Source organism: Eleutherodactylus coqui, unplaced genomic scaffold (assembly GCF_035609145.1).
Source record: "Eleutherodactylus coqui strain aEleCoq1 unplaced genomic scaffold, aEleCoq1.hap1 HAP1_SCAFFOLD_300, whole genome shotgun sequence".
NCBI classification, from domain to species: Eukaryota; Metazoa; Chordata; class Amphibia; order Anura; family Eleutherodactylidae; genus Eleutherodactylus; species Eleutherodactylus coqui.
In genome coordinates this window covers 39,974-55,000 of record NW_027102094.1, presented here as the reverse complement: position 1 = coordinate 55,000, position 15,027 = coordinate 39,974, and positions in this window count along the sequence as shown.

Sequence of the window (15,027 nt, the reverse complement as noted above, 5' to 3'; positions counted from 1 at the left end):
CTCGGCCCTTGAGGTCCTGCCCCGGACAGGGGCGCGGCGAGGGTCCCCTGGCCGCGTCGGCTCTCACGTCGACCCACTCTCTCGCGTGGGATGGCGGCGCGGAAGGCCTCGGCCCGGCATCTCGGAGGGGGGTCGCCCGGGCGGGCAAGCCGGCCAGCCTGCTGGCCCCGCGGCCTGCGCAGGCGGAGTGCGGGGGGGACTCTTGCTCTCGGTGGCTCTGCCCCAGGAGGGTGCGGGGTGGCGGCAGAGGGGAGGCCGCCGCGGGTGCTTCGAGTTTGAGAAATACTCACTTGGTCAGAGACCGCACACCGCTCGTTCCCTTATATGCAAAAAAGGTGTTCGTCCTGACGTTTTGCGAGGCCTTATTTTACCGTCGTCGGCGCTATCAGGGGAAACACGCCCGCTCCTTCCGTCTCCCTGGAACCGCGCCTCGGCCCCGAGGGCCCAGGTTCAACCTCATACCGGTTCTCACGACATGCATCGACACTCGGTGCAACTCCAGCAGCCGCAGCTCCCGCCGGCCCGGCCAGCCAGGTACGCACCCCTGGTCGGCGCCTGGAGCGTTTGCACTTTGTCGTTTTTTTCTCCAAGACTCCTATCTGCCAACTGCTGTGGACTTCAGCGGTGGCTGCCGCGGGCTATGCGCGGCCTCCTGGGGGTCCCGCCTGCCCGCGCAGGCAGCTAGGACGGGGTTATCAGCAAAGCCTGTGAGGCGCTCTCATGGGGAGGGGGGGCTCCGCAGCCCCCCCAAGGTGGCTTCGTACACCTCTTGAACGTTGCGGCCCGGCCGCTCGGAGAGCGGTGTCTACCCGGGCAGACAGCCTGTCGGCCCCCGCGGCCTGGACAGGCGGGAGCGGGGACTCTTGCGCTCGGGGGGCTCTGCTCCAAGGAGCGAGAGCGGACGCTCTGCTCGGCCCGGAGAGTGGGGTGGCGGGGCGCCGTCGCCTCGCTGGAACCAGGGGCGTCGTGACGTGCGCGCGCGCCTAGCCGCCGCCAGAACAGGCCGGAAAGGTTGAGCTGCATACGGATCTAAGCCGTTGCCCAAACTAACTCTGGCCCGTGTGACACAGCCGCGCGCGCGCTTTCCTACGACACTCGACCGCCGGGCTCCCTCGGCCTGGGAGGCACTCTCGGGGCAGGGGGCCACCGCAGCCCCCTTTAGGTGGCTTCGTACACCTCTTGAACGTGGCGCCCGGCCGCTCGGAGAGCGGGGTCTACCCGGGCAGACAGCCTGTCGGCCCCGCGGCCTGGGCAGGCGGAGCGGGTGCTCTTGCGCTCGGGGGCTCTGCTCGGCCCGGAGAGTTGGGTGCGGGGCGCCGTCGCCTCGCTGGAACCAGGGGCGTTGTGACGTTCGCACGCGCCTAGCCGCCGCCAGGACAGGCCGGAAAGGTTGAGCTGCATACGGATCTAAGCCGTTGCCCAAACTAACTCTGGCTCGTGTGACCGACACAGCCGCGCACGCGCTTTCCTACGACACTCGACCGCCTGGCTCCCCTCGGCCTGGGAGGCACTCTCGGGGCGGGGGGCACCGCAGCCCCCCCAAAGGTGGCTTCGTACACCTCTTGAACGTTGGGGCCCGGCCGCTCGGAGAGCGGGGTCTACCCGGGCAGACAGCCTGTCGGCCCCGCGGCCTGGACAGGCGGAGTGGGGACAAGCCAAGGCTACCGGCGGGCCTCGGACGGCCAGGGGTGGAAGGGCTCCACCTCAAGGTGGCTTCGTACACCTCTTGAACGTTGGGGCCCGGCCGCTCGGAGAGCGGGGTCTACCCGGGCAGACAGCCTGCTGGCCCCGCGGCCTGGACAGGCGGAGCGGGGAACCTTGCGCTCGGGGGCTCTGCTCGGCCCAGAGAGTGGGGTGCGGGGCGCCGTCGCCTCGCTGGAACCAGGGGCGTCGTGCCATTCGCGCGCGCGCGCCTAGCCGCCGCCAGAACAGGCCGGAAAGGATGAGCTTCATACGGATCTAAGCCGTTGCCCAAACTACCTCTGGCCCCTGTGACCGACACAGCCGTGGCACGCGCTTTCCTACGACACTCGACCGCCGGGCTCCCTCGGCCTGGGAGGCACTCTCGGGGCGGGGGGCACCGCAGCCCCCCCAAAGGTGGCTTCGTACACCTCTTGAACGTGGCGCCCGGCCGCTCGGAGAGCGGGGTCTACCCGGGCAGACAGCCTGTCGGCCCCGCGGCCTGGACAGGCGGAGCGGGGAAAAGCCTAGGCTACCGGCGGGCGGGATCGACCGGGAAGCCGCCGTGGGGGAACACAAGTTGGACGCCTCGCGCCGTCGCGGACCACCGTCCTCCGTCTCTCGGGAAGGGGGGGCCGCCCGAGGCGCACGGGCCTCGGACGGCCAGGGGTGGAAGGGCTCCACCCCGAGGTGGCTTCGTACACCTCTTGAACGTTGGGGCCCGGCCGCTCAGTGAGAACAGGGTCTACCCGGGCAGACAGCCTGTCGGCCCCGCGGCCTGGACAGGCAGAGTGGGGAAAAGCCTAGGCTACCGGGCGGGATCGACCGGATAGCCGCCGTGGGGGAACACAAGTTGGACGCCTCGCGCCGTCGCGGACCACCGTCCTCCGTCTCTCTCCCTCTCTCGGGAAGGGGGGCCGCCCGAGGCGCACGGGCCTCGGACGGCCAGGGGTGGAAGGGCTCCACCCCGAGGTGGCTTCGTACACCTCTTGAACGTTGGGGCCCGGCCGCTCAGTGAGAACGGGGTCTACCCGGGCAGACAGCCTGTCGGCCCCGCGGCCTGGACAGGCAGAGTGGGGAAAAGCCTAGGCTACCGGGCGGGATCGACCGGATAGCCGCCGTGGGGGAACACAAGTTGGACGCCTCGCGCCGTCGCGGACCACCGTCCTCCGTCTCTCTCCCTCTCTCGGGAAGGGGGGCCGCCCGAGGCGCACGGGCCTCGGACGGCCAGGGGTGGAAGGGCTCCACCCCGAGGTGGCTTCGTACACCTCTTGAACGTTGGGGCCCGGCCGCTCAGTGAGAACGGGGTCTACCCGGGCAGACAGCCTGTCGGCCCCGCGGCCAGGACAGGCAGAGTGGGGAAAAGCCTAGGCCACCGGGCGGGATCGACCGGGTAGCCGCCGTGGGGAACACAACTTGGACGTCTCGCGCCGTCGCGGACCACCGTCCTCCGTCTCTCTCTCCCTCTCTCGGAAGGGAGGCCGCCCGAGGCGCACGGGCCTCGAACGGCCAGGGGTGGAAGGGATCCACCCCCCGCGGGAAGGGGACGCGCGGCGGCACCCGGACGCGGGAGCGTTGACCCGGGGGTCTTTACTCCGCCGAGGCGTAGCCCGGAGAAGGAGCGAGACCGGCCGGCGGGGGTGGAACACCCCCTCATGCCTCGCTCCTTCTGGGGATAAAGCGCGTCGTCCGCAGGCCGCCGTCCCCTATCCCCGCCCTGGACCGCCCGCATCGGCCGGAGCCCGAGGGGACAGGCGGGGGTCCTTCGCTTTCGGGAAAACCGTCACCAAACGTGGGGCCCGTGCCCCGCTCTCGGCCGCCCTGAGGCGGGAGAGCCCGGATCGTTCTCTCTCTCGGCGTCGGCCCCACCGACGCCGTCGCACGGTGGCCTGGGAAAGGGCTGCACCCCCTGCGCCACGCTTCTCCCCCGGAGTACTCCCCCCGCAGGGGGCTCCGCGGGGTGTCCCGACGCGCAGAGTCGCTCGCCTTCTTCCGCGGGGGACGGGAGGGACGCCCACGCGCGTCCCTTCCCCATCCTCGAGAGCCGTACGCGCCGAGGGTGAACCCGCTCGCCGGGGCGCCGGGGAGCAGGGCCCTTGTGGTCCTTCCCCGGACATGGGCGCGGCGAGGGTCCCCCGGCCGCGACGGCTCTCCCGTTGACCCACTCTCTCGCCTTGGGTGGTGGTGATGGAGGCGGCTGCCTACGCCTCAGCCCGGCATCTCGGAGGGGGGTCGCCCGGGCAGCCAGCCAGCCAGCCTGTTGGCCCCGCGGCCTGCACAGGCGGAGTGGGGACACTTGCGCTCTATGACTCTGCTCCCAGGGAGGTGGCAGAGGGGCGGCCGCGGTGCTTTGACTTTGAGCGGTCCCCACTCCAGCACTCTGAGAAATAGTCACTTTGTCAAAGACCGCACACCGCTCGTTCCCTTATATGCAAAAAAGGTGTTCGTCCTGACGTTTTGCGAGCCCTTATTTTACCGTCGTCGGCGCTATCAGGGGAAACAGGCCCGCTCCTTCCGCCTTCATGGAACCGTAGCTCGGCCCCGAGGGCCCAGGATTACCCTCATACCGGTTCTCACGACATGCGTCGACACTCGGCTCGGCCCCGGCAGCCGCAGCTCCCGCCGGCCCGGCCAGCCGGGTCCGCACCCCTGGCCGGCGCCTGGAGCGTCTGGACTTTGTCGTTTTCTCTCCGAGACTCGTCTCTGCCAACTGCCGTGGACTTCGGCGGGGGCTGCCGCGGGCTGTGCCCGGCCTCTTGGGGGTCCCGCCTGCCCGCGCAGGCAGCTAGGACAGGGTTATCAGCGCTCTCAGGGGGGCCTCCGCAGACCCCCCCACAGGTGGCTCCGTACACCTCTTGAACGTGGCGCCCGGCCGCTCGGAGAGCGGGGTCTTCCCAGGCAAGCCGCCTGTGGGCCCCGCGGCCTGGACAGGCGGAGCGGAGACAAGCCCAGGCTACCGGCAGGATCGACCGGCTGGCAGTCGTGGTGGAACAACGGGGACGCCTCGCGCCGCCGCGGGCCACCGTCCTCCGTCTCTCTCCCACTCTCGGAGGCAGGCCGCCCGAGGCCAACGGGCCTCGGACGGCGTGGGGTGGAAGGGCTCCACCCCAGGGGAAGAAAACACGCCCGCGCGCGTTTGCACAGTCTGCCCCGGCCCGGCATCTCGGAGGGGGGTCGCCCGGGCAGCCAGCCAGCCAGCCAGCCTGTTGGCCCCGCGGTCTGCACAGGCGGAGTGGGGACACTTGCGCTCTACGACTCTGCTCCCAGGGAGGTGGCAGAGGGGCGGCCGCAGTGCTTTGACTTTGAGCGGTCCGCACTCCCTTCTCAGCACTCTGAGAAATAGTCACTTGGTCAAAGACCGCACTCCGCTCGTTCCCTTATATGCAAAAAAGGTGTTCGTCCTGACGTTTTGCGAGGCCTTAATTTACCGCCGTCGGCGCTATCAGGGGGAACAGGCCCGCTCCTTCCGCCCTCCTGGAACCGTGCCTCGGCCCGGAGCGACCAGGATTACCCTCATACCGGTTCTCACGACATGCATCGATACTCGGCTCAGCCCCGGCAGCCGCAGCTCCCACCGGCCCAGCCAGCCGGGTCCGCCACCCTGGCCGGCCCGCCTGGAGCGTTTGGACTTTGTCATTTTTCTCAAAGACTCATCTCTGCCAACTGCCGTGGGATTCAGCAGGGGCTGCCACGGCTGTTCCCCGCCTCCTGGGGTTTCCTGCCCTGCAACACCGGAGGGTCAGGGGGGGTCTTGAGCAACTACTGGTAGGTGCACCTCGGGGGCCCTCTGCAGCCGCCCAGGCCACCCCCGCAGCCAGCACGCTGCTGCCAACAGCCCGCTTCCCCATGACCAGCCAGCCCCTCTGCATACATCTGCTGGGGGTGCTTTTTGGACTTCCCCCGTTTTGGCCTATGGGGAAAAGCCAGGGGGGAAACCTCCAGAGTCCTGCCGACCTCCTGGAACTCAAGCCCGGCCTGGAGCCACCGGTCTGTCCCCTTCCCGGTTCTCAGGGATTTTTTGGACTTGTGATTCTCGTGATTCGCCTCTTCAAACTTTGTTGGACTACAATGGGGGGCGACCGGCGGTCCGTGCCCAGCCTCCAGGGTGTCCTGCCCTGCAACACCAGAGGCTCGGGCAGGGTCTTGACCGACTACTGTTGGGCGCTCCTAGGGGGGCCCCTCCACACCCCCAGGCCCACCTCCAGGGCCTCCCTCCCGGCCCCTGGAGCAGCCAGCGCCCCCTCGCCGTCAACGCTCTCTCCCCGTTGGGACTTTGAAACTTTTCTGACCGTGCAAGCTTCGTCAAACGGCAAGGGGGGGCAGCCGGCGTTCTGTGCCCAGCCTCCTGGGGTCCTGCCGGGGCACATCGGAGGCTCAGCCAGGGTGTTGAGCCACCACTGGCAGGTGCACTCAGGGGGCCCTTCGCAGCCGCCCATGCACACCTCTGCAGCCAGCACACTGCTGCCAACAGCCCGCTCCCCGTCACCCGCCAGCCCCTCTGCATACATCTGCCGGGGGTGCTTTTTTGACTTCCCCCATTGTGGCTTATGAGGAAAAGCCAGGGGGAAAACCTCCAGAGTCAGGCCGACCTCCTGGAACTCCGGCCCGGCCTGGAGCTACTGGTTTGCCCCCTTCCCGGTTCTCAGGACATGCATCGACACTCGGCTCTTCCCCAGCCGCCGCAGCTCCCGCCGGCCCGGCCAGCCGGGTCCGCACCCCTGACCAGCGCCTGGAGCGTTTGGACTTTGTCGTTTTTTTCTCAAAGACTCATCTCTGCCAACGACTTCAGCAGGGGCTGCCACCTGCTGTTCCCCCGCCAATGGGTGTCCTGACCTGCAACACCGGAGGCTCAGGCGTGGTCTTGAGCAACTGCTGGTAGGTGCACCTCGGGGGCCCTCTGCAGCCAGCACACCGCTGCCAACAGCCGGCTCCCCGTCACCATCCAGCCCCTCTGCATACATCTGACGGGGGTGCTTTTTTGACTTCCCCCATTTTGGCCTATGGCGAAAAGCCAGGGGGAAAACCTCCAGAGTCAGGCCGACCTCCTGGAACTCCAGCTCGGCCTGGAGCTACTGGTTTGCCCCCTTCCCGGTTCTCAGGACATGCATCGACACTCGGCTCTTCCCCAGCCGCCGCAGCTCCCGTCGGCCCGGCCAGCCGGGTCCGCCACCCTGGCCGGCGCCTGGAGCATTTGGACTTTGCCATTTTTTTCTCAAAGACTCATCTCTGCCAACGACTTCAGCAGGGGCTGCCACCTGCTGTTCCCCCGCCAATGGGTGTCCTGACCTGCAACACCGGAGGCTCAGGCGTGGTCTTGAGCAACTGCTGGTAGGTGCACCTCGGGGGCCCTCTGCAGCCAGCACACCGCTGCCAACAGCCCGCTCCCCGTCACCATCCAGCCCCTCTGCATACATCTGACGGGGGTGCTTTTTTGACTTCCCCCATTTTGGCCTATGGCGAAAAGCCAGGGGGAAAACCTCCAGAGTCAGGCCGACCTCCTGGAACTCCAGCTCGGCCTTGAGCTACTGGTTTGCCCCCTTCCCGGTTCTCAGGAAATGCATCGATACTCGGCTCTTCCCCAGCCGCCGCAGCTCCCGTCGGCCCGGCCAGCCGGGTCCGCCACCCTGGCCGGCGCCTGGAGCATTTGGACTTTGTCGTTTTTTCTCAAAGACTCATCTCTGCCAGCTGCCAAGGACTTCAGTAGGGGCTGCCACCTGCTGTTCCCCGCCAATGGGTGTCCTGCCCTGCCACACCGGAGGCTCAGGCAGGGTCTTGAGCAACTGCTGGTTGGTGCTCTCAGGGGGCCCCTCCACACCCCCAGGCCCACCTCCAGGGCCTCCCTCCCGGCCCCTGGAGCAGCCAGCGCCCCCTCGCCGTCAACGCTCTCTCCCCGTTGGGACTTTGAAACTTTTCTGACCGCGCAAGCTTCGTCAAACGGCAAGGGGGGCAGCCGGCGTTCTGTGCCCGGCCTCCTGGGGTCCTGCCCGGGCACATCGGAGGCTCAGCCAGGGTGTTGAGCCACCACTGGCAGGTGCACTCAGGGGACCCTCCGCAGACGCCCATGCACACCTCCGCAGCCAGCACACTGCTGCCAACAGCCCGCTCCCCGTCACCCGCCAGCCCCTCTGCATACATCTGCTGGGGGTGCTTTTTTGACTTCCCCCATTTTGGCTTATGAGGAAAAGCCAGGGGGAAAACCTCCAGAGTCAGGCCGACCTCCTGGAACTCCGGCCCGGCCTGGAGCTACTGGTTTGCCCCCTTCCCGGTTCTCAGGACATGCATCGACACTCGGCTCAGCCCCGGCAGCCGCGGCTCCCGCCGGCCCGGCCAGCCGGGTACGCCACCCTGGCCGGCGCTTGGAGCGTTTGGACTTTGTCATTTTTCTCAAAGACCCATCTCTGCCAACTGCCGTGGGCTTCAGCAGTGGCTGCCGCGGGCTGTGCCCGGCCTACTGGGGGGTCCCGCCTGCCCGCGCAGGCAGCTAGGACAGGGCTCTCAGCAAGGGCTTGGAGGCGCTCTCAGGGGGGGGCCTCCGCAGCCCCCCAAGGTGGCTTCGTACACCTCTCGAACGTTGGGGCCCGGCCGCTCGGAGAGCGGGGTCTGCCCGGGCAGCCAGCCAGCCTGTCGGCCCCACGGCCCGCGCTGGCGGAGTGGGGACACTCGCGCTCGATGTCTCTGCTCCCAGGGAGGCGGCAGAGGGGCGGCCGCGGTGCTTTGACTTTGAGCGGTCCCCACTCCCTTCTCAGCACATTGAGAAATAGTCACTTTGTCAAAGACCGCACACCGCTCGTTCCCTTATATGCAAAAAAGGTGTTCGTCCTGACGTTTTGCGAGGCCTTAATTTACCGCCGTCGGCGCTATCAGGGAAAACGGGCACGCTCCTTCCGCCCTACTGGAACCGTGCCTCGGCCCGGAGCGACCAGGATTACCCTCATACCGGTTCTCACGACATGCATCGACACTCGGCTCTTCCCCGGCAGCCGCAGCTCCCGCCGGCCCGGCCAGCCGGGTCCGCCCCCCTGGCCGGCGCCTGGAGCGTTTGCACTTTGTCATTTTTTCTCAAAGACTCATCTCTGCCAACTGCCCTGGGCTTCAGCAGTGGCTGCCTCGGGCTGTGCCCGGCCTCTTGGGGGTCCCGCCTGCCCGCGCAGGCAGCTAGGACGGGGTTATCTGCCCTCTCAGGGGGGCCACCGCAGCCCCCCAAGGTGGCTTCGTACACCTCTTGAACGTTGGGCCCGGCCGCTCGGAGAGCGGGGTCTGCCCGGGCAGCCAGCCAGCCTGTCGGCCCCGCGGCCTGGGCAGGCGGAGTGGGGACCCTCGCGCTCGATGACTCTGCTCCCAGGGAGGTGGCAGAGGGGCGGCCGCGGCGCTTTGACTTTGAGCGGTCCCCACTCCGCACATTGAGAAATAGTCACTTTGTCAAAGACCGCACACCGCTCGTTCCCTTATATGCAAAAAAGGTGTTCGTCCTGACGTTTTGCGAGGCCTTATTTTACCGCCGTCGGCGCTATCAGGGGAAGCGGGCCCGCTCCTTCCGCCTTCCTGGAACCGTGCCTCGGCCCCGAGGGCCCAGGATTACCCTCATACCGGTTCTCACGACATGCATCGACACTCGGCTCAGCCCCGGCAGCCGCAGCTCCCGCCGGCCCGACCAGCCGGGTCCGTCCCCCTGGCCGGCGCCCGGAGCGTTTGGACTTTGTCGTTTTTTCATCCAACACTCTCCTCTGGCAAATGCCATGGACTTCAGCGGGGGCTGCCGCGGGCTGTTCCCCGCCTCCTGGGTGTCCTGCCCTGCAACACCGGAGGCACAGGCACACTGCTGCCAACAGCCCGCTCTCCATCACCCCCCAGCCCCTTCTGCATACATCTGCCGGGGGTGCTTTTTTGCCTCCCCCCATTTTGGCCTATGGGGAAAAGCCAGGGGGAAAACGTCCAGAGTCAGGCCGACCTCCTGGAACTCCAGCTTGGCCTGGAGCCACCGGTTTGTCCCCTTCCCGGTTCTCACGACATGCATCGACACTCGGCTCAGCCCCGGCAGCCGCAGCACCCGCCGGCCCGGCCAGCCGGGTCCGCCCCCCCTGGCCGGCACGCCTGGAGCGTCTGGACTTTGTCGTTTTTCCTCCAAGACTCGCCTCTGGCAAATGCCATGGACTTCAGCGGGGGCTGCCGCGGGCTGTTCCCCGCCTCCTGGGTGTCCTGCCCTGCAACACCGGAGGCTCAGGCAGGGTCTTGAGCTACTGCTGGTAGGCGCACCTCGGGGGCCCTCCGCAGCCGCCCAGGCCACCTCCGCAGCCAGCACACTGCTGCCAACAGCCCGCTTCCCCATGACCAGCCAGCCCCTCTGCATACATCTGCTGGGGGTGCTTTTTTGACTTCCCCCCTTTTGGCCTATGGGGAAAAGCCAGGGGGAAAACCTCCAGAGTCAGGCCGACCTCCTGGAACTCCAGCCCGGCCTGGAGCCGCCGGTCTGTCCCCTTCCCGGTTCTCAGGACCTGCATCGACACTCGGCTTAGCCCCGGCAGCTGCAGCCCCCGCCGGCCCGGCCAGCCGGGTCCGTCCCCCTGGCCGGCACGCCTGGAGCGTTTGGACTTTGTCGTTTTTCCTCAAAGACTCATCTCTGCCAACTGCCGTGGGATTCAGCATGGGCTGCCGCGGGCTGTGCACAGCCTCCTGGGGGGGTCCCGCCTGCCCGCGCAGGCAGCTAGGACAGGGTTCTCAGCAGGGGCTTGGAGGCGCTCTCAGGGGGGCCTCCGCAGGCCCCCAAGGTGGCTTCGTACACCTCTTGAACGTGGCGCCCGGCCGCTCGGAGAGCGGGGTCTACCCGGGCAGCCAGCCGGCCTGTCGGCCCCGCGGCCTGGACAGGCGGAGTGGGGACACTCGCGCTCGATGACTCTGCTCCCAGGGAGGTGGCAGAGGGGCGGCCGCGGCGCTTTGACTTTGAGCGGCCCCCACTCCCTTCTCAGCACATTGAGAAATAGTCACTTTGTCAAAGACCGCACACCGCTCGTTCCCTTATATGCAAAAAAGGTGTTCGTCCTGACGTTTTGCGAGGCCTTAATTTACCGCCGTCGGCGCTATCAGGGGAAACAGGCCCGCTCCTTCCGCCTCCCTGGAACCGCGCCTCGGCCCCGGGGGCCCAGGATTAACCTCATACCGGTTCTCACGACATGCATTGATACTCGGCTCAGCCCCGGCAGCCGCAGCTCCCGCCGGCCCAGCCAGCCGGGTCCGCCACCCTGGCCGGCACGCCTGGAGCGTTTGGACTTTGTCGTTTTTCTCAAAGACTCATCTCTGCCAACGACTTCAGCAGGGGCTGCCACCTGCTGTTCCCCGCCAATGGGTGTCCTGACCTGCAACACCGGAGGGTCATGGGGGGTCTTGAGCAACTACTGGTAGGTGCAGCACCTCGGGGGCCCTCTGCAGCCAGCACACTGCTGCCAACAGCCCGCTCCCCGTCACCCCCCAGCCCCTCTGCATACATCTGCCGGGGGTGCTTTTTTGACTTCCCCCATGTTGGCCTATGGGGAAAAGCCAGGGGGAAAACCTCCAGAGTCAGGCCGACCTCCTGGAACCCTAGCCCGGCCTGGAGCTACTGGTTTGCCCCCTTCCCGGTTCTCAGGACATGCCTTGACACTCGGCTCTTCCCCAGCCGCCGCAGCTCCCGTCGGCCCGGCCAGCCGGGTCCGCCCCCCTGACCGGCGCCTGGAGCGTTTGGACTTTGTCATTTTTTTCAAAGACTCATCTCTGCCAAGGACTTCAGCAGGGGCTGCCACCTGCTTTTCCCCGCCAATGGGTGTCCTGCCCTGCAACACCGGAGGCTCAGGCAGGGTCTTGAGCAACTGCTGGTAGGTGCTCTCAGGGGGCCCCGCCACACCCCCAGGCCCACCTCCAGGGCCTCCCTCCCGGCCCCTGGAGCAGCCAGCACCCCCTCACCGTCAGCACTCTCTCCCCGTTGGGACTTTGAAACTTTTCTGACCGTGCAAGCTTCGTCAAACGGCAAGGGGGCAACCGGCGTTCTGTGCCCGGCCTCCTGGGGTCCTGCCCGGGCACATCGGAGGCTCAGCCTGGGTTTTCAGCCACCACGGGCAGGTGCACTCGGGGGGCCCTCCGCAGCCGCCCATGCACACCTCTGCAGCCAGCACACCGCTGCCAACAGCCCGCTCCCCATCACCAGCCAGCCCCCTCTGCATACATCTGCCGGGGGTGCTTTTTTGACTTCCCCCATTTTGGCCAATGGGAAAATGCCAAGGGGAAAACCTCCAGAGTCAGGCCGACCTCCTGGAACTCCAGCTCGGCCGGGAGCTACTGGTCTGTCCCCTTCCCGGTTCTCAGGACCTGCATTGACACTCGGCTCAGCCCCAGCCGCCGCAGCCCCCGCCGGCCCGGCCAGCCGGGTCCGCACCCCTGGCCGGCACGCCTGGAGCGTTTGGACTTTGTCATTTTCATGACTTGTCTCCTCAAACTTTGTCCGACTGCAAGGGGGGCTGCCGCAGTCCGTGCCCAGCCTCCAGGGGTTGCCCCTGGAGCAGCCAGTAACCCCCTCGCCGTCAACACTCTCTCCCCATTGGGACTTTGAAACTTTTCTGACCGTGCAAGCTTCGTCAAACGGCAAGGGGGCAGGCTGCGGTCTGTGCCCGGCCTCCTGGGGTTCTGCCCGGGGACATCGGAGGCTCAGCCAGGGTTTTGAGCCACCGCTGGCAGGTGCACTCAGGGGGCCCTCCGCAGACGCCCATGCACACCTCTTCAGCCAGCACACTGCTGCCAAACACCCGCTCCCCATCACCCCCCAGCCCCTCTGCATACATCTGCTGGGGGTGCTTTTTTGACTTCCCCCATTTTGGCCTATGGGGAAAAGCCAGGGGGAAAACCTCCAGAGTCAGGCCGACCTTCTGGAACTCGAGCTCGGCCTGGAGCCGCCGGTTTGTCCCCTTCCCGGTTCTCAGGACCTGCATTGACACTCGGCTCAGCCCCGGCAGCCGCAGCCCCCGCCGGCCCGGCCAGCCGGGTCCGCCACCCTGCCCGGTGCCTGGAGCGTTTGGACTTTGTCATTTTCATGACTTGTCTCCTCAAACTTTGTTCAACTGCAAGGGGGGCTGCCACGGCTGTTCCCCGCCCCCTGGGTGTCCTTCCCTGCAACACCGGAGGCTCAGGCAGGGTCTTGAGCAACTTCTGTTGGGTGCTCTCAGGGGGCACCTCCACACCCCCAGGGCCTCCCACCCGGCCCCTGGGGCAGCCAGCACCCCCTCGCCATCAACGCTCTCTCACCGTTGGGACTTTGAAACTTTTCTGACCATGCAAGCTTCGTCAAACGGCAAGGGGGCAAGCGGCGGGCTCTGCCCGGCCTCCTGGGGTCCTGCCCGGGGACATCGGAGGCTCAGCCAGGGTGTTGAGCCACTGCTGGCAGGTGCACTCAGGGGGCCCTCCGCAGCCGCCCAGGCACACCTCTGCAGCCAGCACACTGCTGCCAACAGCCCGCTCCCCATCACCCGCCAGCCCCTCTGCATACATCTGCCGGGGGTGCTTTTTTGACTTCCCCCGTTTTGGCCTATGGGGAAAAGCCAGGGGGAAAACCTCCACAGTCAGGCCGACCTCCTGGAACCCTAGCCCGGCCTGGAGCTACTGGTTTGCCCCCTTCCCGGTTCTCAGGACATGCCTTGACACTCGGCTCTTCACCAGCCGCCGCAGCTCCCGCCGGCCCGGCCAGCCGGGTCCTCCCCCCTGGCCGGCGCCTGGAGCGTTTGGACTTTGTCATTTTATTCAAAGACCCATCTCTGCCAACTGCCGTGGGCTTCAGCAGTGGCTGCCGCGGGCTGTGCACGGCCTACTGGGGGGGGGTCCCGCCTGCCCGCGCAGGCAGCTAGGACAGGGCTCTCAGCAAGGGCTTGGAGGCGGTGTCAGGGGGGCCTCCGCAGCCCCCCAAGGTGGCTTCCTACACCTCTCGAACGTTGGGGCCCGGCCGCTCGGAGAGCGGGGTCTGCCCGGGCAGCCAGCCAGCCTGTCGGCCCCGCGGCCTGGACAGGCGGAGTGGGGACACTCGCGCTCGATGACCCTGCTCCCAGGGAGGTGGCAGAGGGGCGGCCGCGGTGCTTTGACTTTGAGCGGCCCCCACTCCACAGCACATTGAGAAATAGTCACTTTGTCAAGGACCGCACACCGCTCGTTCCCTTATATGCAAAAAAGGTGTTCGTCCTGACGTTTTGCGAGGCCTTATTTTACCGCCGTCGGCGCTATCAGGGGAAACGGGCCCGCTCCTTCCGCCCTCCTGGAACCGCGCCTCGGCCCGGAGCGACCAGGATCACCCTCATACCGGTTCTCACGACATACATCGACACTCGGCTCAGCCCCGGCAGCCGCAGCTCCCACCGGCCCAGCCAGCCGGCTCCGCCACCCTGCCCGGCACGCCTGGAGCGTTTGGACTTTGTCATTTTCATGACTTGTCTCCTCAAACTTTGCTCGACCGCAAGGGGGGCTGCCGCAGTCCGTGCCCAGCCTCCAGGGGTTGCCCCCGGCCCCTGGAGCTGCCAGCACCCCCTCGCCCTCAACACTCTCTCCCCGTTGGGACTTTGAAACTTTTTCTGACCGTGCAAGCTTCGTCAAACGGCAAGGGGGCAGGCTGCGGTCTGTGCCCGGCCTCCTGGGGTCCTGCCCGGGGACATCGGAGGCTCAGCCAGGGTGTTGAGCCACCGCTGGCAGGTGCACTCAGGGGGCCCTCCGCAGCCGCCCATGCACACCTCTTCAGCCAGCACACTGCTGCCAAACACCCGCTCCCCATCACCCCCCAGCCCCTCTGCATACATCTGCTGGGGGTGCTTTTTTGACTTCCCCCATTTTGGCCTATGGGGAAAAGCCAGGGGGAAAACCTCCAGAGTCAGGCCGACCTTCTGGAACTCGAGCTCGGCCTGGAGCCGCCGGTTTGTCCCCTTCCCGGTTCTCAGGACCTGCATTGACACTCGGCTCAGCCCCGGCAGCCGCAGCCCCCGCCGGCCCGGCCACCCGGGTCCGCCACCCTGCCCGGCGCCTGGAGCGTTTGGACTTTGTCGTTTTTTCTCCAAGACTCGCCTCTGGCACATGCCATGGACCTCAGCGGGGGCTGCTCCCCGCCTCCCGGGTGTCCTGCCCGGGCACATCGGAGGCTCAGCCAGGGTCTTGGGCCCCTACTGGTAGGTGCACTTTGGGGGCCCTCCGCAGCCGCCCAGGCCCACCACTGCAGCCACCACACAGCTGCCAACAGCCCGCTCTCCATCACCCACCAGCCCATTGCATACATCTGCTGGGGGTGCTTTTTTGCCTCCCCCCGTTTTGGCCTATGGGGAAAAGCCAGGGGGAAAACCTCCAGAGTCAGGCCGA